Source organism: Phyllostomus discolor, chromosome 14, assembly GCF_004126475.2.
Source record: "Phyllostomus discolor isolate MPI-MPIP mPhyDis1 chromosome 14, mPhyDis1.pri.v3, whole genome shotgun sequence".
NCBI lineage: Eukaryota > Metazoa > Chordata > Mammalia > Chiroptera > Phyllostomidae > Phyllostomus > Phyllostomus discolor.
Window position 1 is genome coordinate 3,187,696 of NC_040916.2, and position 11,099 is coordinate 3,198,794.

Genomic DNA, 11,099 nt, shown 5'->3' on the forward strand with positions numbered 1-11,099 from the left:
GCCAAGGGCAGTGGTATGGGCAGAACACCAGTTCTCCAGCACCTGTGCCTTTAAGAAAGCACTAAGCTTCAGGTACCACCAGCCCCTCCTCTAGCTCTCCCCAGCTTGGGAGAGGAGAACAAGATGGAGATCCCCTCAGAGCCCCTCCAGACAAGCTCATAAATAATGGCTTATCTTCCCACAGGGACAGGAACGGTTCCACTCTCTGCTCTCCTGGAACCGGGGAGAAGGGAGACAAGGCTCGTTTATCTATCTCCTCTTCCATTCTCACCAGTGAAAAAATGCACCTGTTTTTCCTTCTTTCCTGACTCATTTCTCCCTCCAAAAATCGGGGGGGGGCGTGTGGGAGGGGAGGAAACAATGAGGAAGAGGAAAGAGTTTCAGTCTCCTGCTTCCTCTGAGGTTTTCAATTCACCTGCCCCCAAATGTTTACTAAGCAGCTACTAAGTGCTATGGGCTTAGAAGAGCATAGCACACCCATCCTTCCTCCAAATCACCCAGAGTGTCACCTTTCAGCCAACAGAGCAGGGGCCTTGATCAGAGAGAGCTCATCCCACATCCCCAGGGCCAGGGCTGTGGACACAAGCACAGTTGTTGTGAAAGCAAATCTAGTTGCATATGCTGTTTGCAGTGAATTTCCCAAACCTCTCTCACAGTCCTCCAGTTCCTATTTTTCCTCCCCTGTGCTGGAGATTCAGTGGTCCCCTTCTCTATTCCCAGGACTCCTCACCCCTGGGAATGCCACACCTCACAAGTCTAACCAGCTCATAGTACCAGCTGAGTCTGGTTCGGCTCAGCTGGGTCTGACCCTCCTGATTTAGTTCTACATCAGTGCTTCAACCTGCTTTATTTGCCTCCGTGGCCTTGGCAGGTTGTGCCGGCAGGTTCAGGAGCAGATTTGTCCCATGTCTCTGAGGCTGCACTGCTATCAGACAGGGGCCTGGCCCTGAGCAAGACTGTCCAGGGCCAGCTGTAGTATGTAGGTTCTTGACTTTGTGTAGGAAAGATTTCATAACACAAGTCCAGGTAATTGTAAGGATGCATTTATTAAAGTTGAGGACAGTGAGGCAAGGAAGAGCTTAGCATAGAGGGAGCACAGGCTGCCTTAGCTCACTGGGAAGTCAGAGAAAAGGGGCCTTGGGGACAGGTTCAGGGGGTTAGCCTGGGAGGAGCCACCACAGCTTGTTTCTCCCCTGACTGCAAGTCTTGGGGTCCCTTACAATTTAGAAGATGTATGTCTGTGGGGGAAGAAGCAAGGGAAGACGAGGGGAAAGGCAATAGCACAGGGTGCTCCCTAAAGTCCTTTGTCTTGAGGCTTTTATCTCTCTCTCAGGGGAGATCTCAGGGAAGGGTTTCAGCAGACTATTCAGTTTTCCAGGTGTACCCTTTTGGGTGGTCTCCACTGATTGGTCAGTGATAGGGCAGAGGTAGTTAGTCCTCACAGCTAGTCCTGGCATGCCTACCTGGTTTTGCTGCTTTTCTGAGCCTGGAGCTAAAATACAACTGAAGCCTAGATGTTATCTCTAGGGAGGTGACCTTCTTTATCTGGAATAAATTGCCCTGCCAGTTTGTCCAGCTACCTGTCTCGGTTGCCCTATTCCACTTACCAAAGAATTTTCCTAGCTTCTTACTTACTACCCTGCCTCAGCTCCATCTCACTACATTATGCTACAATCCCACCCTCATTCAGCCAGTCCATTGTCAATCCCACAGCTACCTACATGCAGAACATACCACCATCACCAGCATTATGGGGAAGCACCACCCAATCCCCAAGGCCATGGGCAGACTGGCTGAAACCCTAGGCTGCCTTAAATATTGCCATGAGGTTAAGCTAATACCAGGCCTGACTCCTAGGGAAGATGTGGAAAGGCAGATAGCACAGCTGTCTGGAAAGGCAAGATGTCTCTGTTCTAATCATCACCACAGCAGTTAAACAATTACCAAGGGCTTTCAGCAGGTGGCCAGACCCAGTCAGGGCCTAGCCTGGGGCCACCTAGGTCATCACCCTATGCTTCCCCACCAAGCTATCACCCTTCACTGCAAACAGGACTGCTGAGAGTTATTGCCATTCCCAGCAACACTTGATTGCTGTGTCTCTCCTTGTTATTTCATTTGTCTCTTTCCCTGAAACTCATTCCCGTGCCTCTGTATTTTCTCATTTCTTCATTTCTCTTCCACTCCCATTTTCTCCCTGCTTCCTCCCTCACTGTCCTTAGTCCCTTCCCACCCCACCCCATCCCCCAAATCCACACAACCTTCCCTTCTAGGACTATATTTAGCTCAGAGCTGGAGGTTTAGAAAAGCACTGCTGGAAACTGGCTTCTAATCTTTAGGGTCTGTCAGTGTTTCCATAAGAGGCTCAGCTGGGATGAGTTCATAAATGAGCTATTTCCTTTCCTTAGGCCCCATGCCCTGGGCTGGGTGCATGTGAGGAAGGGACCTCCAGGTATGCTGGACTGTTGTCCCCAGAGGTGGGCAAGCTCTTTAAGAGACAACTTGGCTGCAGGTTAATTCGGATGGTGGATCTGAAGCCCAGGAGACTAGACAAGTCAGGATTCTGTCATGGGTGAGGATCTCTCAGACCTCAAGGGCAGAGTCCTTCCTAATGTGACTGTAATGGGACTTGAGGAGCTTTGAAAGAGCCATTTCACCAAGCATTGTGCCAGCCTGATGTGGTGTCTATAATCCCAGTACTATAACCTTGTCTTTATGTGACCAGTCAATACCTCTAGAAGATCTCCTATAGAATCATATTCAATATCAGAGAAACACTTTACAGTGAACTGCATTGTTTGAACCTACTATTGCTTTTTGATCCTCACAATAATTAGATCAGGATAGAAAACTAGAAAGAACATTGACATAACTTGCTTGAGGAATCCTGTTTAGCAAGTTACACAGCTTGAACTTGAACTCAGGTCTTTAATCCCTAACTCTTATGCTCCTTCCACTGCAGTAAATGTCCCCCACATCCAGCCCACCCCAGTGGAGCCCCAGGTATGAGATCAGAGATGTGGCTGGAATCCTTGTTCTACTACTTAATACAGCATAACTTTCAGCTGTGTGCTTCACTTCTCTGAGTCCCACAGAGGACTGCTATGAGAATTAAAGGTCATGGTTTTGTGAACAAAAAAAGGGGTCCTGTAAGAAATCTGACAAGTTCAGTGACTGAAAGTAACCTTACAGTGTGATTTGGTCATAAATTCCTAACTGAGAAGGTCATGGTGGGTAATGTTTCCCACATATGTACCTGCTTTAGTAAGAGGTTTACCTTTGCCTCAAGCCAGCCCTATCCATTGTTTTTGTGCACCTAGGGTAGCACACCTTTGAAATATCAAAATAATCCTCTATTTCAGACCCCTGGAGGCATAACCACCCTCAAGAGAGCACATGATATTGTTATCTGTATACCACCCCTATTTTTGTAAATGTTAAATATTGACTATCTTAACATTTACACAACAGAATAATAGCACTAAAAAAGAAGAAACTCTTGCCTTTTGTCACAGCATGGATGGACCTGGAGATTATTATGCTAAGTGAAATAAACTAGTCAATGAAAGACAAATACCATATGATCTCACTTAAATGCGGAATCTAATGAACAAAATAAACTAATGAGCAAAATAGAAACAGAAGCACAGATACATGGAACAGACTGACAGCTAGCGGAGAAGGAGAGCTGGAAAAAAGGTGAAGGGATTAGCCAAAGAACATATATTCATGACCCATAGACACAGACAATAGTGTGGTGATGGCCTGAGGGAAGGAGGGTGAGGGCTGGATGGAGGTGGACAAAGGGAGGAAAAATGGGAACAAGTGTGATAGTGTAAACAATAAAAAATAAAGTTAAGTGCTGACTGGTGTGGCTCAATAGGTTGGGTGTCATCCTGTCAACCAAAACATCACAGGTTCAATTCTAGTCAGGGCACATTCCTGAGAAGCAGGACAGGTCCCCAGTAGGGGGCGTGTGAGAGGCAACCAGTTGATTTTTCTCTCACTCTCTTTCTCCCTCCTTTCCCCTCTCTCTAAGAATAAATAAATAAAATCTAAAAAAAAAAGTTTAAAAATGTTGATTATCTTATACCCATCGATGTGAAATAAGTACATCTCTTCGTTTTACTTTTTATCCAATCATAGTGATTTCCCTGCCTTGCTTTCTTTGCCTCCTACTTAATATACCACCAATGGATTTCAGGCAATTTTTTTTCACATCCCCTCCTTTGATTCCAAATGCATAAAAAGAACTGCCAATCTGCTATTCTCCAGAGCATTTTGAGATTTTGATTCTGGACATGTCCCCGGGTTGGCTTAAATAAACTCTCAAAATTTTCTATAGGTTTAGCTGTTCTTGTGTTGACATTCTAAATGCTTGACATATAGGTATTCAAAAAGGGTAAATAGTATCACCCTTATGGTATGTTAACATAGATCACAGATCCCTAAAGCCATGGGGCATGGGACAGTCATGTTTCAAGGAAGAGGACAGCAAGGCTCTGGAGAGGTGAGTATTATGGCAGGGGTGGGCTGAGCAGCAGGTCTGGTTAGCATATAGCAGGTACGAAGAGGGAACAGAAGGGAGGTGGCTCAAATGTCAACTACAGTGTAGTCCCTACTGTGGACCCAGAACCTTATGATATATAAACACCATTTGCATCTATTCATTTATCTACTCCTAAGGCTTGGGGGATGGCTTGGAGAGCGAGAGGGCCAGTATTATAATCCACTTGTACAGATATGAAAACCAAGATCCAGAAAGATCACAGCTAATTATTTCATCCATTTACTCATGCTTTCATCAGATATTTAGTAAGCGCCCACTATGTGCAGGTGCTGTGTTATACACCAGGCATACTCAGTAACAGAATCCAGGGTCAGAATGCCCATTCCCATGAGTTCTCTAGGATAAAACCACTGTTCAACTGGTGGTAAGTGGCAGCTGAGCCTGAGCAGGCAGCAAAATCACAGCCCTATACAGACCATCTTCAACCCTTTGGCCTTTCCCCTCTCTGGCTTGAAAGGGGCCCCACTGCAATATTTCTTTGAAAAGTGGGCAAAGAATAGCAGAGGAAAGGGAAATTGAGCCAAGAGAGTTCTTGGCCCCTTGGATGTTTCTAAGTTCTTCACTTTTCTAAATCCAACTGCAAAACCGTATGTACTGCCCCATAGGAAGATGGCTGTTCCCTTGGTCTTAGAATCCAGGAGTCTTGACTCTTAGCACCAAGAAGGACTTCAGAAAATTTAGGACAACCAGAGGACAGGTGGGGAGAGAACTTCCATTCTATATCTTCCTCTTCATTTCTGGAACAGAGGAAGTTATCAATACTTTCCAACTCCTCTCTCAATGCTATCCCTATTTCTTTCTCCAGGGCTGGAAATGTCATTTATAACATGAGATAATGTGAATGGGCTAGAAGGCAGGGAGGGTTGTTCAGGAGTTGTAAATGGGATCATGGGGCATGTTGCCTGAGTAGATGTGTAGTTGTCCTAAGTTTCATCCATTCATCTGCCCATCCATCCATCAAATTAATCTAATTTACTGAGCACCTAAAAGACAAGTGCTAACACAGTTTTTTCTTCATTGTCTTGCTTCTTTATATTCACAAGATCCACAGGTAGGAAGTGGGGAGACTTTATAGAGGTTATCTCTTCCATCATCTACCTCTGGGAAAAAGCGTGCTCACTCCCCTGCAGATAAACTGATTTCCTCAGGGAACTCACAACTGTAGTGAACAATCTTGGCTGCCCAGAAGTTTTTGTTATATTTAACCTGAAGATCTCCTGTACCATCTAAGCTGCATTCACCACCTTTCCCACACCCTCTCTTTTTCCTCTTTGATGTTCGATTTTTTAATGGCTTCCCTATTCATGTAGCTTCCTGGAAAGACCTGTGGACCTGGGAGTCAGAAAGTGTCATTTTGAATTCCAGCTCTGTCACTCACAAGGGATGACCACAGCCTTAAATTCTTTGAGACTTGGTGTCTTTATCTGTAAAATGAGTGCAATAATACCCAGTGGGTGTGAGGAGCAAATGAGATATTGAATGAGGAGCAGTTTTGTAAACCATAGACTGCCATTCTCCTGTGAAGACTTATCATTAATTCCCCTTGTTTGTCAGACACCAGAGAAGAGCTGGTGAAAGCAGCAGAATTCCAGGTCAGAGTTGGGGACTGTGAATCCCAAGAGCCCTCTGGCTCTACAGACAACCGTGGGAAAGCCATATAAACTCTGAGCCTCAGTTTCCCATCACTAAAGGAGACGCATTTGCCTGCTTCAGCCCAGAAGGGAGTTGCTCATAAACAGTGATTGCTCACTCTCTCTTTTCGAGATGCTCTGAGCTCACCACTGCCAATTACTGTTTATTGAGCTCACATGAGGCATTCTCCCAGGCTGGATAAACAGAACTTTCAAAGACAATGGGCCTTGCCCATGAAGAGCAGCCAATGTAGCCCAGTCCTGCCAAGGAGTAAAGCAAGGCATCATCTCACCACACATGCACCTCTACTCCTGAGCAGAAATGACAGCTGTTCTTGCCCCTGCCATAGACCACCAACACCCAGTGGGATCCTAAGTGATCTGAAAGAAGGGCTTCCTCCTCACGTCTGGGTGTACTCAGCTGCAAAGAACTGCTGACTTCTGCTTCTCAGTGTCTCTTGCAACTAGCCCTTCTTTGAGTTCCTGCCATCCTCCTGGGAATGTCTCAAGGTGACATTGTTACAGTAATCTATCTCTTAACTGGTCCCCATAGCTCTGGCCTTGCTTTTCTCCCATACACCCCACTCACTGCTGTCAGATTTATCTTCCCAAAATACTTTAGCCTCTCAGTTTCCTGCTTGGTACTGGCAGTAACTCCCTATTGCCTAAAGGATAAAGTTTAAATTGGATGCAGTAGGATCAGAATTAAGGGAATCCTGCCTCTGCCCTTCATGGACAGGTTTCTTCAATCTCTCTATCAGTTTCCTCAACTGTAAAATGAGGCCAATGGTACTGATACTCTACTACTGCGATTAAACTTTGATATACACATAATGCACTGTGCTAGGCTGTAGAAGTTATTCAACATATGTTAGCCTGCTTCTGCTTTCCCTCCGCATCTCCCCAACAAGGAGCAGTGGGTGCCTAATTGCACAGCCACCTGGAATTCTGGGACACCGACAGTGACAACAAACATGCCCCACTTCTAAAATCCAGTAGGGCACTGAGGAAAAAGCCTTGGGATTGATGATCCACCTCAAGACTTCAAACAAAAGGGGAAGGTAACGTCTGCCCCAGGTACTGTGAGCATAGAGGGCCTGGGAAGGCAGAGGACTTAGGGTGAGATAAGGATGCAGGTTATTGGTATACAAGAAGTACTTTGTTCTAGAAAACTGAGTATATCTCTTAAATGACCTTGGCTCAGCCCCTGGGGAACTCAGTTCATGTTATTTCAAAAGTGAGAGTACAAAACCAAAACAACAGGCAACATTAGCTGCAGAGCTCTTGCTCCAGCAGCCAGGAGCCATAAGGAACAAGGACATGGGACAACGGGCATAGCAAAAGCAGCAGTAGCAGCAGCAGCATCAAGATGACTTCACTGACAAAGTGATCAAAACCCACAATGTCTGCCAAGCAAGAGTGAGTCACCAGGACCCAGAAAAAAGAGGGATCAGGGCTTCATGGGGTGGGGTGGGATGGGAAGCATGACATGAGAAAATAAAGTATTTTGAGGACACACAGGTTCAAATCCTGACATAGCTCTGAGGCCTCAGGTCCTTATTGTTAAAAAATGGAGAATAATAGCTCTGACTGGTGCAGCCCTGTGGGTTGGGCATGGTGGATCACTGATTAGACTCCTGATCAGGGTACATGCCTGGGTTGTGGACCAGATCCCTAGTTGGGGGCAGGGGATGCAAGGGTCAACATATCAATGTTTCTCTCCCACATCAATGTTTCGATATTTCATTCTCTCTCTTTCTCCCTCCCTTCCCCTCTTTCTAAAATAAATAAATATTTTTTTAAATGGGGAATAATAATAATCCCAATTTCATTGCATTATTTGGGGGATTAATAGGTTAATCTGTGAAAAGGGTTTTAGCATTAAATGTTACTTATTTTGAGAGTTGAGTTCTTGATTTTTCCCCAGAGCTGGAGAAAGAAGGGTCACTTTCTCTCCTCACCTTCTACTGCCCCTGACAAGAACCCTTAGCTTCAGTTAGACTGAACTCAGCTCTGATATTCTGTGGAGAAATGATCTCCCTGTCTTGGCTCCAGCCATCCCACCTAGTCTAGGTTCTTGAAAGCATCCGGACCTGCATCAACTCCTGATGGGCCTTCCCAACAGCCCCAGTGCCTAGTCATCTTGCCATCCTCTGAATCCCCACAGCACTTCCCTCCTGACCCCCACAACAAATCACAGACCACCCCAGGACACTCCCACATCATTTGCATCTTGATTTATTATGTTGTTGGTTAATTCTTCATAGGTGTAATATTTTACGCCCAATGACACATTAGCTTTTTCATAACTCTTCCTGCCACTGTGACAAAGCTAGGTACATGATGCTAAAGCTATTTTGAATGAGTGAATGAGCCGAGCTTAGTTAAAGAACTAGGCTAATGGTATTAGGGCTTAGGGTCCAGGATATTGATGGCTTTCCGAGTCCAGACCACTGCGCTGCTGCTGGTCAATCAGGGATGGGATGAGCAGTCATGGATGAGCCTCCTCATCCAGATGCCCTGCAGAGGGGACCCAGCACATTTTCCTCTCTCACCTTTCTGCTTCCCATGATACTGATCCAGTTCAAGGTGACTGGGCATGTAGAAAAGGAAATAACCAGATGGTGTTGGACTCAGACAGTAGCAACACAGATGCTGCTGCACAAGTGAGGCAGGGGAAAACCTCAGGCAGGTTAGGAAGAGAGTCCAAGGGAATTGTGTCTCTGTGCTAATGTGAAAGTAGATGGTGCTAAGGTTATCTAATCAGCCTAATAGGGCAAAGCTGTGGGTAACCCAGGGGATAACCAATTGTCTGGAGTCCATAAGGGATGGCAGCCATTGGGGAGCAGTTCAAGTACAAAAGGACCCCAGCCAGGCACATGTGGACTGGGCCATGACCAAGCTAGAAATGCACTGGTGCCCTGTTGGGTTGGAAAATGCTCTCAGAGGGGACACAGGAGCCTGGAGGTCATGGCTGCCTCAGTAGTCCTGGGTTGGAACATCCTCCAGCTTCTCTCCCACAGGCATTTTCTAGCTAGGATATCCTCCCTGTCATCTAAACACAGAAGCTCCAGATGAAGAGGAAGCCAGAGGGGCAAAATGTTATAGAGGTGATTAATACAAGTCCTGCTTCTCACAACGGCAACTCAAACACTGGGCTGGCCAGAAGCCAAGATGAGTGCAGATGCCAAGGGAGGCTGAGGGAGGGAACAAACAAGAGTGACTGACAAATCTGTCCCCAGTACAACAAAGAGTAGGGTCCTATTATTCTAATGCATTACAACAATATCTTATAGGAAGAGAAATCCCTATCTAAAGTGTGACCTTTAGCCCTGACCAGCTTGGCTCAGTTGGTTGGGCATTATTCTGCAAAGATGGTTCATCTCTTCCCACCAAGATGGAGGCATAGGTAGACACACTGCCTCCTTGCACAACCAAAATAAGAACAACAACAATTTAGAAACAAAAAACAACCAGTATTGACAGAAAATTGAACTGTATGGAAGTCCAACAACCAAGGAGTTAAAGAAGAAACATCCATCCAGACCAGTAGGAGGGGCAAAGTCAGGCAGCCTGGGAGAGAGGGGTCATGGCAAAGCAGTGGCTGGCAGACGCCAGGAGCACAAGGCAGTAGCTGGTGGACCCATCGAGGCAGCACATTGTGGAGGGGTGTGGGGAACAAGGTGGCTGGCAGACCAAGCAGTCACCTTGCAGATAAACCAGGTGAAACTGGGGAACGGGACAGACGACACAACCCAGGGTCCCAGCATGGGGAAATAAATCCTCAAAACACCAATTGAAAACACCTGTGGTGGTTGAGGTGCCAGGAGAAACTCCCAGCCTCAAATGGAGTTTGTGGGAGAGACCCACAGGGTCCTAGAACATACACAAACCCACCCACATGGGGATCAGCACCAGAAGGGCCCACTTTGCTTGGGGAAAGCAGCGGAAGTGATTGAAATCCAGCAGAGAGTGGAGCAAGCACCATTGTTCCCTCTTGGACCCCTCTCCCACATACAGCATCACAACGCAGCAACATGGATTACCCTGCCTGGGAAAACACCTAAGGCTCCGCCCTTCATACATAACTGGCACGCTGAGACCAAAAAAAAAAGGCCCAAATGAAAGAACAGATCAAAGCTCTAGAACAAATACAATTAAGCAATGAAGAGATAGCCAAACTATCAGATGCACAGTTCAAAACACTGCTAATCAAGATGCTCATAGAACTAGTTGAATTTGGTCACAAATTAGATGAAAAAATGAAGGCTACACTAAGTGAAATAAAAGAAAATGTACAGGGAACCAAGAGTGGTGGGAAGGAAACTGGAACTCAAATCAATGGAGTGGACCAGAAGGAAGAAAGAAACATCCAATCATAAAAGAATGAAGAAACAAGAATTCAAAAAAATTAAGAGAGGCTTAGGAACCTCCAGGACATCTTTAAACATTCCAACATCCAAATTATAGGGATACCAGAAGGAGAAGAGGAAGAGCAACAGGCGGAAAAGTTATTTGAACAAATAATAAATGAGAACTTCCCCATTCAGGCAAAGGAAGTACCTGCTAAGTTCTTGCTAAATACCTGCTAAGTTCCAGGAAGTCCAAGAAGCTCAGGGAGTCCCAAAGAAGTTGGACCCAAGAAGGAACACACCAAGGCACATCATAATTACATTAGCCAAGATTAAAATGAAGGAGAGAATCCTAGAAGCAGCAAGAGGAAAGGAGACAGCTACCTACAAAAGAGTTCCCATAAGACTGTCAACTGATTTCTCAAAAGAAACCTTACAGGCAAGAAGGGACTGGAAAGAAGTATTCCAAGTCATGAAAGGCAAGGACCTCCTTCCCAGATTGCTCTATCCAGCAAAGCTTTCATTTAGAATGGAAGGGCAGATAAAGTG